The sequence below is a fragment of the Dromiciops gliroides genome, chromosome 2 (genome assembly GCF_019393635.1).
Source record: "Dromiciops gliroides isolate mDroGli1 chromosome 2, mDroGli1.pri, whole genome shotgun sequence".
In the NCBI taxonomy this organism is placed as follows: Eukaryota; Metazoa; Chordata; class Mammalia; order Microbiotheria; family Microbiotheriidae; genus Dromiciops; species Dromiciops gliroides.
The window spans coordinates 676570122-676585578 of NC_057862.1; the positions used below are offsets into that span (position 1 = coordinate 676570122).

At 42.3% G+C, this 15457-nt stretch overlaps 1 long non-coding RNA gene across 1 annotated transcript; it reads right to left on the minus strand.

Moving 5' to 3' along the window:
• Positions 1 to 757: 757 nt before the first annotated feature.
• Positions 758 to 15232, minus strand: LOC122738084. The gene is made up of 3 exons (XR_006354626.1): positions 15070 to 15232; positions 6651 to 6818; positions 758 to 1204 (listed from the first exon to the last, which is right to left on the minus strand). It is a non-coding gene; the product is annotated as an uncharacterized LOC122738084 (long non-coding RNA).
• Positions 15233 to 15457: the final 225 nt, after the last annotated feature.

Consider the following 15457-nt stretch of genomic DNA (forward strand, 5'->3'; position numbering starts at 1 on the left):
GATGCAGAGATGACAAGGACAAGAAGGACTGAGATAATACATTAGTCTAGTGAATTTAGAGATCATTGATAACTTTGGGAACTTTGATTTCAGTTGAGTGATGAGGTTAAAAGCTAGAAAAGAGCAAGAGGTTATACACATCTTGCTACTGGTCTGCCCAAAGTTTGCCAGACACACAAACGGTCCATATTCTATTATATGACCATTAACTCAAGGTTAAATATGTTAAATATGTCTTATCTTTCTCCCAGAGTGTCCACCAAAGAACCACGGAGGTCTCCTTCAACCTGCCCTGAAATTCCCACCCATTGAGTCGATGATTATTTAGGCAACAAAGGTAGGGTGTTGATTCCAGAGACCCTCCTATTGATTAGTATATCAGCATTTCATTCATTCAATAAATACTTATTGAATCCCTGATATGCGCAAGGTATTTTGAAAGCAATATGTTGTAGCAGAAAGAGTGATTTATTTTGGGGCAGAGTATCTGGCTTCAAACTGAAGGTGTGATAATGAGTAAGTCCCATAAGCATTTCAGTTTTCTCACATGTAAAAACAAGGAGATTGTGCTGGGGTGATATCTAAAAACCTTTCCAATTTTAAATTCTATGACCTGTGGAGAATATAAAGATATATACAACACAATTCTTGGCCTCAAGGAACTTACACTCTAGTAGATAAGATAAAACACACAATACAAAGAAAGTAAAAGCATGATTGAAGTTAATTTCCTTTTTTTAATGCATGAAATAAAATAGAAGGAAGGCCAGAAGGAATCAGAGCCATGTTGGTTCTGGGTCACATGGGCAAATTAAACATTTTCTCCTATTCCCACAAGCTCTCAAACCTCCCCAAAACAGAAATTATGACTCAATGATTAAGCAACTTCATCTATTACCATGGTCTAGGACACCAAGAAGCCAAAAGAAGGTTAAAAACAAACCCAAACCCAAGAACTGTTGCTCACTGAGCCTGAACTCACTCAATACCCCTCTCACACCTCTCCCACTACCACCAGTGAGTCTCTACTAGCAGACCCAAAGCCATGACACAGGTCTACACTGCAGCAAGGTGGCACAGTGGGTAGAGTTCCAGGTTTAGAGTCAGAAAGACTCCTCTTCCTGAGTTCAAATCCTGTCTCAGACACTTACTAATTGTGTGACTCTGGGAAAGTCAACTTCATCCTGTTTCCCCAGTTCCTCATCTGTAAAATAAGCAAGAGAAGGAAATGGCAAAACACTTCAGTATCTCTGCTAAGAAAATCCCAAATGGGATCATTAAGAGTCAAACACAACTGAAAAATGACTGAACAACCACATATCCCAGTCCCCCCTCCTTCCTTCTGGTGCCACAGAGATTCCAACTCCAGGCTGTGAAAGTTTCCCTGGGTCTTGAAAGCCAGCTTAGTCAAAGCCCTTCAAGATCCAAAACTGGACAGGGGCTGCAGCCCAGGAATACCCAAAATGCAAAGCAGGCTTTCAACTGCCAGTGCATAGACAAAGTAACTGTCCATGTAATCACAAATACAGTCACACAACAGTGACAGGACACTACAACATCCTTCTATCAGTTTTGGAGAAGTCTAACAAAAAGATTTTTTTAAGGGAAAATATGAAGCTGAATAAATTTCTGGAGAAATTAGAGTTAAAAGACTTATGGCATCTTCTAAATGCTACTACAAAAACAAGCATATTTGTAGGGGCACTGGATAGAGCATCAGCCCTGGAGTCAAGAGGACCTAAGTTCAAATCTGACCTCAGACACTTAACACTTACTAGCTGTGTGACCCTGGACAAGTCACTTAACCCCAATTGCCTCACAAATTTTAAAAAAAAAATACAAACAAATTTGTATGTACCATATGAAATTTTAACAAAAATTGACCATGTACTAACTAGGACACAGAGAAATTGCAAACAAATGTAAAAAGGCAGAAATAATCAATACACCCTTGATAGTCTATAATGCAATAAGAACAGAAATTGGTTCAGGGACCACAAATGAAAGCTACATTTTTAACTTTCATTATATCCTTTTTTGTAAAGCAAGCTATACATACTCACACACATATAAAATACAGTATATAATCTAGATATACAATTTCATGTACAATCCTCTTTTTCTGTCCTGTTGGGCAGATGGGCCCATTTTACTTTCTGCTTATTAAATTCAGAAAAAAATTAATAAAAATAATTTAAAAGGCAAAGGAAAAATCATATGTTATATGTGGTGAGTATCATAAAATTTCTAAGAAAGAAAAGATCACTTCTGCCTGGGGTTATCTGAGGTCTCATGAAAGACACTTCAGGGAGTCCTGAGCCTTGAATGTTTTTTTCTGTTTGTTTTTTGCGGGGCAATGAGGGTTAAGTGACTTGCCCAGGGTCACACAGCTAGTAAGTGTCAAGTGTCTGAGGCCAGATTTGAACTCAGGTCCTCCTGAATCCAGGGCCAATGCACCACCTAGCTGCCCCTGTCTTGAATGTTAATAGGCACATATGGTGGCAGAGGTATTTCTTTGAATAGAATAAGCAAAAACCCACAGCCAGGTTCTGGAAGAGGGATCTGGCTTGTGCTTGGCAGAAATAGGAGGAAAGGTAAAAAGACTCTTGTCACATTTGTTGTAGATGTTGGTGACTTCCATCCATGAAATCCTATCATAATCAGCTTGGAATGGGGGAGAGTTCTTTCCCTCTCCTTTGCCCTCATCCTTGAAAGTAGCCAAAATATCTTCTTTAAGGGTTTTGTTACTTTAAAAAAAAAAAAAACAAAGGGGAGGGGCAGCTAGGTGGTGCAGTGGATAGAGCACCGGACCTGAGTTCAAATCCGACCTCAGACACTTGACACAAGCTGTGTGACCCCAGGCAAGTCACTTAACCCCCATTGCCTCACTAAAAACAAAACAAAACAAAATAAAAAAAAAAACCCAAAGAGACTCCTTCCCCCTCTCCACCCAATTGGTTTTATTGATTTAGGCATAACTTTCAGTATGGAAAATCCTTCTACCAGCGCAAATTGGCAACTCATCAGAAACTTAGAGAACTGCTGGCAGAGAGGGGTGGGCTGGGTCATGTCATATGAGAAACAACTGAAACACCTGGAATTTCGTTTAGAGCGGAGAAAATTGGAATAGGGGCACGAGTACTGTCTCTAAATCTTTGAAAGGAAGGAATAAATAAATGTATTTGGTGTTTCTCCAGAGAGTAGAACTAGGATCACTGGATTTTGGAGAGGGAAAGATTTTTCACATAGCATAAGGATGAATTTTCTAACAGAATAGTTCACATGGAATCTGAATACTATTTTCATTTATGTTGTTGTTTTTTTAGTTTCTATTTCTTCTTTCTCATGTTTTTTCCCTTTCTTTTGGTTCTTCTCTTTTAACATGACTAATGTAGAAATATGTTTAATATGAATGTAATGTATAACCTATATCAGATTGCTTGCTAGCTTCGAGCGTGGGGAGGGAAGGGAGGATGGGAGAAAAATTGAGAAGTCAAAATCTTACAAAAATGAATGTTGAGAACTATCTTTACATGTAATTGAAAAAAAAGATAAAATACTAAGGGGAAAAAAATAACGGAATAGTTCACCCAAGGAATGGCCTACTTTTTAAAGTAATGCGTTCCCTGTCACTGGAAATACTTAAACAGAGGCCTGTCAGGGCTTCTGTATAGAAGATTCTTCTTAAAAAAAATAAACATGAATTGTAATTATTTTTATTATTATCAAAATTTGTCATCCACTCATGATGCATTGTCATTATTTAAATTAAATTTTATTCTTTTATCAACAAAAACCTGCTTTCTTTTTCTCCTCCCATCCTTCCTCCCACATTGAGAAAGGAAGAATAAAATCCCTGTTACGAACATGCATAGCTAAGCAAAATGAATTCTTGCATAGGCCAGGTCCAAAAATAAATGCCTCATTCTGCACTGTCAGAAGGTGGGCAGCATGTTTTAACATGTCACTTCATTGATCAGTTCCTAAGTTTTTTAAAGCTGATTATCTTGACCATGTTGTTGTCAATATATAAATTGTTTTTACTGGTTCTGCTCACTTTCTTTTTCTTCAGTTCAAGCAAATCTTCCCAGGTTTTTGTAAAATCATCTCTTTCATAGTTTCTTACAGCACAGTTGTACTCCATCATATTCATATATCTTAACTTGCCCGGCCATTTCCTAATTGATGAGCACCTCAATTTCTAATTCTTTACCACCAAAAAAGGCTACCAGAAATAGAAATGTTGTCCACATGGGTCTGTTTCTTTGTAGAGGGGATTTTGAGGAGGTCAGACAAGATGACCTTTGGGCTTAGGCTTAGATGATTTCTGAATCTCAGTACCTACTTTTCCAAATCTTGGGATTCTTTAGTTCTAATTAAACAGCTAATAGGCACTGGGTGAACAGAACAATTGATGAGTGCTGCCCTCTATCTGCTGCCTAATAGGAGATACAAGGCAGGCAGCCATATTTTCAACAGAACTATGCACACACATAATAATAATGCATACAGTAATTACTCATACTACATGCAAGGCATTGGACTAGGTGTTGATGATACAAAGACAACAACAATCTACCCTCCACTGGATTAGGAGAAGAATAGTTTGTGGCCAGGGTTAGAAGTCAGTCTGTGTACAGGATTCATTTGGACAGTTAATGAATTCCAACAATGTACAAAACATTAGGATACTTGCTTCTCCTCTCTCCCAACATACTTTCTCCTTCTCTCTATAGGTGATCCGCCCAGCTTCCATGAGTAGCAGTATTATCTAGGCAGATACCACTCCTAGATCTGTCTCAGGATGAGGCAGCCTCACTCCTTGCCAAAGCTAACCCCTCTAACTTGCTCAAGCAATCCTATTCCATCCCATATCTAACAGATTTCCCCCTCTGTAATCCCTTATTCTTTCACTGATTTCCAATCTCTCCCTCTCTGATGGTTCATTTTTGCCAGCCTACAGACATGTCCATGTCTCTCTCATCCTTAAAAAACTCCCACTTAGGGGGCAGCTAGGTGGTGCAATTGATAAAACACCAAACCTGGATTCAGGAGGACCTGAGTTCAAATCCAGCCTCAGACACTTGACACTTACTAGCTGTGTGACCCTGGGCAAGTCACTTAACCCCCATTGCCCCGCAAAAAAAAAAAAAATCAATACGTGCAAAACTGAACTCACCATCTTTCCCTCTGATCTTCTCCCCCATTACACATACACACACACACACACACACACACACACACATATCATCTTCCCTATTGCTGCAGACTAGGTCACCACCATCCTCCCAGTGCCTCAGGCTCACAACCTGGGAGTCATCCTGAATTCTTCACTATCTCTCACCACACTACCCCAACCAAGCTACCCCTGGCCTGTCAATTTCAACTTTACAGCATCTCTTGTAGATTTCACCTCTGCAAAATCTCCCATCAATTTCACCTTTGCAGAACCTCTCAGATTCCCCCCTTTTCTCCCCTGATACTGCCCTCGGTCCCTGCCCCAATCGCCTCATGTCTGTATTATTGCAATAACTGCTGGAGGTTAGAGGGTCCTGCCTGCCTCAAGTCTCTCTACACTCCACTTTGTCCTCCATTTAGCCACTAAAGTGATTTTCTTAAAACACAAGTCCAACCATGTCACCCCTCCACTCAATAATCTCCATTGACTGCATCTACGAGCAAATAGAAAAATCTCCTTTTTGGCATTCAAAGCCTTCATATCCTAGCCCCCTCCTACCTTTCCAGTCTTTCTTCTTATACTTTACTCCCCAGTACGTATTCTTTGATCCACGACACTGACTTGCTCGATGCTCTATGAACAAGGCACTACATCTCTTGATTCTGGGTATTTTCTTCAGTTGTCCCTATGCCTGGAACACTCTGCCTCCTCTGCTCCAACTACTGACCTCCCTGGCTTCCTTTAAGTCCTAACTAAAATCCTGCCTTCTCCTGAAAGTCTTCCTCAATTCCTCTTAATTCTAGTGCCTTCCCTCTGTTAATTATTTCCTTTTTATCCTGTATATAACTTACTTCATACATATTTATTTGCATGTTGTTTCCCCCATGAGATTATAAACTCCTTGAGGGCAGGGACTGTCATTTGCCTCTTTTTGTATCATTGTACTTAACACAGTGCCTGACACGTAGTAGGCACTTTTTTGTTATTCAGTTGTTTTCAGTCATGTATGACTCTGTAACCCCTTTTTGGAATTTTCTTGGCAAAGATACTGGTGTGTTTTGCCATTTCCTTCTCCAACTTATTTTACTGATGAGGAAACTAAGGCAAACAGGGTTAAATGACTTGCTGAGGGTCACACAGCTATTAAGTATCTGAGAGTGGATTTGAACTCAGGAAGAGGAGTGTTCCTGACTCCAGGCCTGGTACTGTCCCACCTCACACTTAATAAATGTTTATTGATTGATTGATCTAGACCTAGTTTGTGTCTCTCCTGAGCTTCAGTCCCATATCAATAATAATACCAACAATCCCAATAATGACAACTAATATTTATATAATGTTTTAAGATTTGCAAAGCAAATTTACAAATATTATTTCATTTGCTCCTCACAACAACTCTGTGAGATAGATGCTATTATTACCCCAATTTGCAAATGAGGAAATTGAGGCACTTCTAGGGAAAGTTACTTACTTGTGGTCACAGACCTAGTGAGTGTCTGAGACAAGATCTGACTTCAGGTGGTTTCTACTCCAGGTCCAGTGCACTATTTTGCCAGATATCCAGTCACCTTGGTGTCTTGTATCACCAACTATCCATCGGACAGTTCCAGCTAGATGACTTCTGAGCATCTCAAACTCCCTATGTACAAAACAAAACTTATTTGTCTTTCCCCTCAAACCCACCTCCCTAATGAACTTCCCTATTCTGTTGAGGCCACTAACATATTTCCAATCATCCAGGTTCACAAACTCAGAATCATCCTTAATTTTTCATTCTTGCTTACCACATACAGTTGCCAATCTTGTCAATTCTACCTTCCCAACATCTCTCTTTTTTTCAAAAAAATAAACATTTTTTATTTATAGTTTTGAGTTCCAAATGTTATCCCTCCTTCCCTCCTTCTCCTCTCCCTTCCCAGAGGCAGTAAGCAATCAGATATGGGTTATAAGTGTGCAATTATGTAAAACATTACTATATTAGTAATTTCATACAAGAAAACTTGAATAAAAGAAAAAATGAAAGAAAGTAAAAAATAGTATGCTTCAGTCTGTGTTCCATCAATATCAGTTCTTTCTTTGAAGGTGGAGAGTCCTTTCAATTGTCCTTTGGGATTGTCTTGGATCATTCTACTGCTGAGAATAGTTAAGTCATTCACAGTTCTCATCAAACAATATCACAGTCTCTGTGCACAATATTCTCCTCATTCTGCTCACTTCACTATACATCAGATCATACAAGTCTTTGCAAGCCTTCCTGAAATCATCCTGCTTGTCATTTCTTATAGCTCCATAATGTTCCATCGCCATATACACCAACAGCTTCTTTAGCCATTCCCCAATGGATGGGCATTCCTTTGCTTTTCAATTCTTACCCCCCACAAAAAGAGCTGTTCTAAATATTTTTACACAAATAGGTCTTTTTCTCTTTGGGGGGGGGGAATGTCTTTGGCATATAAACCTAGCAGTGGTATCTTTGCAACATCTCTTGCATCCATCCCCTTCTCTCCACTCACATGGCCACCATCTTAGTTCAGGCTTCCTTCACCTTTCACCTGGACTGTTGCCAAAGCCTCCTCATGGGCCTCCCTGCCTCCAGTCTTTCCCATCTCCCACCTATCCTGCACACGGGGGCCAAAGGGATAGTAATAAATCATAGGTCTGATGGTGTCACTCCCCTGCTCAAGAAGCTCCAATGACTCCTTACCTCAGGATAAATTACAGGAAAAGTGAACTATTCAGAGAAAAGTTTGCAGGACTTTTTGTGTTCTACTTTATGTATGGAAAGGCTCATCTTATTTGTTGTTTTTTTAAAATTCAGAATAATAAATCAATAAAACTGAATGAGCTGCAAACTCCCCTAGCATTTAAAGCCCATCACAATCTGGCCCTAGCAGGGCAGCTAGGTGGTGCAGTGGATAAAGCACCAGCCCTGGATTCAAGAGTACCTGAGTTCAAATCTGGCCTCAGACACTTGACACTTACTAGCTGTGTGATTCTGGGCAAGTCACTTAACACTCATTGCCCCACAAAAAAAAAAAAAAAAAAAGAATTGGGCAGCTAGATGGTGCAGTGGATAAAGCACTGGCCTTGGATTCAGGAGGACCTGAGTTCAAATCCAGCCTCAGACACTTGACACTTACTAGCTGTGTAACCCTGGGCAAGTCGCTTAACCCTCATTGCCCAGCTCCCCCCAAAAAACAAAACAAAACAAAACAAAAAAACCAATCTGGCCCTAGCCTGCCTTTCCAGACTTATTATTCCTGGTTTGGCCAAACTGGCTCACTTGTTGTCCTTCACACGCTACATCTTGCTACTTGCCACCGGACCTTTACTTCATCTGTCTCCCCCGCCTGGAATTCCCTCTCTCCTAACTTCTGCTTTCTAGAATCTCTAGTTTCTTCCAGTAACACCAGAACAGGTAGGGATCATTGCTTAGGGCACATTTAAGCAGAGTTTTATCATCACTGCCCTTGATTCCCTCACCTCTTTTGTGTCTGGAGATTTGATCGGCTGTACACCATTTAAATAAATTATAATAATTAGCTCATTTTAAGCCCAGGGCTAACATAACAGCCTCTTAGGTTCATGTGGTTCCCTCCTCTTTTATTTTATGGAGCTTAGATCTAACAAAAGTTAGAAATACAATCACGGTTGCTCAGAGCTCCCAGTTAGGAAAACTCCCAATATTTGGGCAGAAGTTTGACTGTCTCTTGGCCAGCTGGGTGGTGCAATGTATAGAGCACAGGCCTGGAGTCAGGAAGACTCATCTTCCTCAATTCAAATCCAGTCTAAGATACTTACTAGCTCTGTGACCCTAGGAAGTAAACTTAACTCTGTTTGCCTCAGTTCCCTCATTTGTAAAATGAGCTGGAGAAAAAAATGGCAGAACACTTCAGTATCTTTGCCAGGAAAGCCTCAAAATGGGATTCTGAATAGTCAGACACAATTGAAAATGACTGAACAAGAAGAACAAAATAGCTAGGCCCTCTGCCTTAATTTCAGTTTGTATTTATTGCTGGCTAACCTTTGGCCTCTTTGTGTTTGAGGAAAAATTCAGATTACCAGAAACATTTGAGTAATGAATCAAGCAGATAATATTATAGTGTTTGCAATAGGCATAGGGGAAATTCTTTTCCTCAGGACTTCCCTCAGTGTTTAAAAAGTTGGGTTTGGCCCATGCCTTCTGATCTGAAATGCATGGAGGGTTAAGGGTTATTCTGGGTTCCTTTCTTCTCTGGGTCTCAGTTTCCTCATTTGCAAAATGGGTGCTTTGGTCCTATTTTTTCCTTTGGTCTCACAGCTCGGCCCTGCTTGTGTCTTTCTCCTTTCATCTGTTGTTCCTGTGCTGCTCATTCTTCTTAATCCAGCTCTTAAAGCCCCTACTCCTCTCTCTGGGCTGCCAGATTCTCAGATTTCCACATGTGGAGCTGATCTTCAATGTTATACAAATCCCACAGGGCTTAGCCAAATCTCCCCAGCTAAAACCAGCACACTTCCCTGTGTGGTATGATTAGTTTTAGGACTTTTCACATCTAGAATAAAGCCTTTGAAGTGTTTAGGTCTTACCCCTCTTATACTTCAAAGCTCACTTCAAATGCTACCTCCTCCTATCCTGATCCCTCCGGGTCTGAGTAAACTTTCCCCCTTAGCTTGTATTCACTTTGTATCTCCATGTGTACCTGTTGTTTCTCATGATAGGATATTGTCTGTTTCCTTAGACTGTGAGCTCCTTGAGGGTAGGGACTGTCTTTTGCATCTTTTTGTCTCCTCAGTGCTTAGTACAATCCTTGGAATATAGTAGTTACCTAATAAATGTTTATTTACTGACTGACCACTTGAGAATAGAGACCTTTTCACTTTTTCATGTCTTTCTATATTAAGCACTTTTTTTTTTTAAGTGAGGCAATTGGGGTTAAGTGACTTGCCCAGGGTCACACAGTTAGTAAGTATTAAGTGTCTGAGGCCGGATTTGAACTCAGGTGCTCCTGACTCCAGGGCCAGTGCTCTATCCACTGCGCCACTGAGCTGCCCCTATATTAAGCACTTTGATCACAATAGGTGCTTAATAAATGTTGATTGGTTTACTGATTCCAGAGGGAGGCCAAGAAAAAAAATCCAACGATTCCTGCCCTCTAGGAGTTTATATTTTACTAGTTTAGACAGATAGATAAAGCGCTTATTGAGCCTTCCAAAGGGTCTGGCACTATGCTAAGCACTGGGGTTCCAAATACAAACAAGCAAGACGGGCCCTGCCTTCAAAGGGCTTACATTCTAAAAGGGAAAGACAACAAAGGGGAGTTGAAAGGGGGGAGAAGAATGCTAGATGAGGGAGAGGGGCAGGGAATGATGATGTCATCGAACTGGGATGGAGGTCTAAATTTGGGCAAGGTGAGGCAAAGCTCACCTGTCAGAACTCATGGGGTGGTTTTAGGTGGGGAAGAGGTTGAGATGACGGTGGAGTAGAGAAGACATGCATGATCACCATGCAGGATCATGAGTGTTAGACAAATAGTTGGTGGTCAGGGAAAGATAGCTTGTGGTGGGGGTAAGGGAACAGCCTGTACCCAAGAGTCAGGGTCAGTCTGGGGCTCAGGCTATGGGACAGCCTGTGGCTACTAAACAGAGGGATGTGAAAATCCCTCACTCATTAGCCCAGTGCTCTTGGAAGAGGCCTAGGTGGGCTTTTACATTTTAGAGCTCACCCACAGTGGCCTCCCAGCTACCAAGAGCATCTACCTGGCCCTCTACCCAGATTCCCAAGGTGCTAGAATCTGCTCCCCAGCTCATGGCAAAAGCTAGAAAGAAATTTAGGGGTTCTTTTTCAATAGTTGGGCCCAGTCCAGGGGAGTCAGCAAGATTAGGAAGATCACACAGACCACAAAAACAACTTCCAGCAGCTAGATCTGAAGGTAGGGAGGCTGGCCTAATTGCTTTTACCAGTGGAAATGTCCATTAAAGATGCATTATAGTGGGGGCAGCTAGGTGGTGCAGTGGATAGAGCACTGGCCCTGGATCCAGGAGGACCTGAGTTCAAATCTAGCCTCAGACACTTAATACTTACTAGCTGTGTGACCCTGGGCAAGTCACTTAACACCAATTGCCTAAAAAAAAAAAAAGAAAGAAAGAAAGAAATGAAAGATGCATTATAGAGGGCAGCTAGGTGGCACAGTGGATAAAGCACTGGCCTTGGATTCAGGAAGACCTGAGTTCAAATCCAGCCTCAGACACTTAACACTTACTAGCTGTGTGACCCTGGGCAAGTCACTTAACCCTCATTGCCCCCGCAAAAACAAAAACAAATAAAATTTTGAGTTCCAAATTCTATCCCTCTCTCCCTCTCCCCCCCCCACCCTATAGTAAGCAATCAGATATAGGTTATACATATGTAATTATGTAAAATATTTCCATATTAGTCATTTTATAGAAGACTAAAATAAAAGAAAAAAATTAAAGAAAATGAACAATAGCTGCTTCAGTCTGTATTCAATCAATATCAGTTCTTTCTCTGGAGGCAGATGGTATACTTCATCATTAGTTCTTTGGGACTGTCTTGGATCATTGTAATGCTAACAACAATACTGTTACTGTATACAGCATTCTCCTGGTTCTGTTTACTTCACTATATATCAGTTCATACAAGTCTTTCCAAGTTTTTCTGAAATCATCCTGCTCGTCATTTCTTATAGTACAATAATATTCCATTACAATCATATACCACAGTTTGTTTAGCCATTCCCTAATTGATGGGCATCTCTTTGATTTCCAATTCTTAGCCACCACAGAAAGAACTGCTATAAATAATGTTGTCCAAATAGGTCTTTTTCCCCCTTTTTTCTGATGCCTTTGGGATATTGCTGGATCAAAAGGTACGCACAGCTTTATAGTCCTTTGGGCATAGTTACAAGTTGCTCTCCAGAATGCCAGCCCATTCTTGACAGAGTCACAGAATCACATTTTTGGATGCCCTAAATGTAGGGATTGGCTTTGGTTATCTATGCTTATTTGTGCTCAAGGATTTGGGGGAGAGGTGAGGAGAGAGAAGCTTTAGAGTTGTGCCCCCCCCAAGAAAGAGGAAGAAAAGAAAGAAAAGAGGGTCGTTGAAGCATTTAAAAAATAGTCCAGAAAAGAGCAGAAGGAAGTTCAGAAGCAAATGCAGACAAGGATCACAGCTTTGAAGTTACATGTTGAATATGTATGCATATATGTAGATAGGTGTGTCTATATACACACATGTCCATATATATTAAAGCAAGCAGTAGGTAACATTCATGTTTTCACAGTTCTGGTCTATTTTATATATGGAAATATCTGTTTGCATTCATTAAATTCATAATAGATAAATTAAAAACACTAAAAGAGAGGGGAGAGGGAGAAAGAGAGTCAGTTAGTTCTCCTGGGCTACATGAACCTGCACTAAAGGTGGGGCCTGGTGTCTATTAGCTGACCTCCAGAATGAGGGAGTGAGTGGTGATTCAGATCACCCCACCCTAGCTGGCCTTGTTGGAGCCATTCCCCACCCCATGGATGCCTAACCTGAAAAGGGTGGGACAGAAAGTCTTAACCCAGAGCCTTTCCTAGGTCCTTCCATTGTGCAGGTATAGGATAGTTGGGTTAGGTCTGGAAGGGACCTGAGAGGTCATCCAGTGCAAACACCCATTTTGGAGATGAAAAAACAGACCCCTAAATAGGGAAAGTGACTTGACACCCATCCACCCACTACTCTTTTCACTCTCTGAGCTGTCTCCTAAGCAAGTCTTCTATAAATTCTGCCTCTGGTCACTTCAACAAGGATGTCATTTGGGACAGCTAGGTGGCGCAGTGGATAAAGCACTGGCCCTGGATTCAGGAGGACCTGAGTTCAAATCCAACCTCAGACACTTGATACTTACTAGCTGTGCGACCCTGGGCAAGTCACTTAACCCCCATTGCCCTGCAAAAAAATAAAAAGATATAACAAGGATATCATTTACACAGAGCTATGCCAGGTGCAAAAAGGGCTACAGAGGTGGGGGGGGGGGGGCTGGGTGGCGCAGTGCATAAAGCACCGGCCCTGGATTCGGGTTGACCTGAGTTCAAATGTGGCCTAAGACACTTGATACTTACTAGCTGTGTAACTTTAGGCAAGTCACTTAATCCTCATTGCCCCGCCCAAAAAAAGGCTACAGAGGAAATAAAATTTAGTCCCTTCTCCTTCAAGTTATGGCTAGAATGGTAGATAGAGAGCTGGCCTCCTATCCTGGGTTCAAGATCTGCCTCTGCTACAGCCTGGTTATGTGATCTTGGGTGAATCACCTAAGCTCTTAGTGCCTGGCCTTGCAGGCTCCAGGCAGCTCCCTTTTGCTTCTATAATAAGTTGACCGAGAAGCTGTCTACCTTCATTGGTGGAGGAAGTTCTGTCCCCTGGGAGCACTCCATACCAAGGGAATCAGAGGTCTGGGCCCTATCCTGCCCCTCAAGGAACTCCCTGCCTCGGAGGGAAGAACCTTGTACATGAGGGACTGAGGAGGCACAGTGTGAGAAAGAACAACGAGAGGAGCCCTCGAAAGGGTGCTGATTTGGGAGCTAAATGACCAGGGTTCAAATCCCAGAGCTGTGTGACCTTGGGATAATCACTAACCTCTCTGGGCCTCATTTCCTCATCTGTTAAATGAGGCAGGTAGACTAGATCAGGGCTGCTTAAACTTTTTCCACTTAAGATCCCCTTTTGCCAGAGAAATTTTTGTGCCACCCCAGGCATTTAGATATATAAAATAGGCATGCATAACCTTTTACTGTTGCCAAACTTTTCATGACCCCCCCATTCAGTTACATGACCCTGGATGGGATCACGATCCACGGTTTCCGAAGCTAGGGCCTAGAAAACCTCTGAGATCTCTTCCAGTTCTAGATTTATGATGGTGTTGAAATTCAAAGGAGGATGAGACTGGTATAATTTAGAGTGACCACAGAAGCCTTCTCAGTGTCACAGTCTGGGGGATGTATGGAATCAGTCTAGCTGTTTAGTGAGATGATATTATCAGGACACACAGTTGCTGGCATCTTCTTATGGTGCTGTGAGTGGTGGGTCCCCACCCTCCATTATACCCAAAGAAGTTAGAGATATAGAGAGGAACACTCAGGTTCAATTCAGAAAAGATTTAAAAAGCAAAAGCTGCACATGAGTCCCTGTGTGTGTGTGAAGTTGGCTCAGAAATGCAGCTCCTGTTTTCTGAGGGAGAGAGAGAGAAACAGATAGAAAGGGAGGAGGGAGGGAGGAAGGAAGGGAGAGAGAGAGAGAGAGAGAGAGAGAGAGAGAGAGAGAGAGAGAGAGAGAGAGAAGAGAAGAGAAGAGAAGAGAAGAGAAGAGAAGAGAAGAGAAGAGAAGAGAAGAGAAGAGAAGAGAAGAGAAGAGAAGAGAAGAGAAGAGAAGAGAAGAGAAAGAGAAAGAAAGAGGAGAGAGAGAAGGGAGAGAGAAAAGAGAAAGACAGAGGGGGGGGAGAGGAGAGAGAGGAGAGAGAAGGGAGAGAGAGAGAGAAGGGAAAGAGACCTAAGGAGGGAAAGAAATCAAGGCAAAGAGGAGTGAGACAGAGACAGATGGAGAGAGAGGAGTGGAAGGAGAGAGGGATGGAAGGAGGGGGTGAAAGGGAGACTGAAGGAGGGAGGGGGGACAGAGAGGGAACGAGGGAACGAAAAAGGAAGGAGGAGACCAAGAGAGGAAGGGAGAGAGAGGGTTGCAGAAGATAGAGAAGCAGAGATAGAGATGGAGTTGGAGGGAGGGAGGGATGAAGGGAGAGGAAGAGAGAGGGAGGGGAGGGAGGGAGAGAATAGAATAGGTATTGGTGATATTGATCTATGATCCATGTCCAAGCCCTCCCTCCCCCGACCCACGCAGACCCCCGACTCAACAATACCAGTATTGGGGGCCATGCTGAGATTCAATATCTATGCAGGGTAGAGCTCTGACTTCCTTGTTGTCTCCATGAGGAAAGGAGGAAGGGAGTAGGGTGAGAGTGGGTCCCTGACCCAATCCCACCTCCTCCCAGACGTCCCAAATAATTAACAGGCTGAAGTGGTCAGCCTGCTCTGCACTCGGGGGCAAAGGGGCAGCCTGGCTCAGAGAGCCGGGCTTGGCTTGGGGCCACAGGGGCGGACAGTCTATTCTTAGCCCTGTCACACATTCCCCATCTGGCCTAGGGGGAGTTTCTCCTTCTCAGGGTATGTGTGAAAGTCATAAATGAGGTCCATTCTCAGCTCGGAGCCGGTGGGGAAGCAGAATTTGGATGCAGGATAGAGAAATCG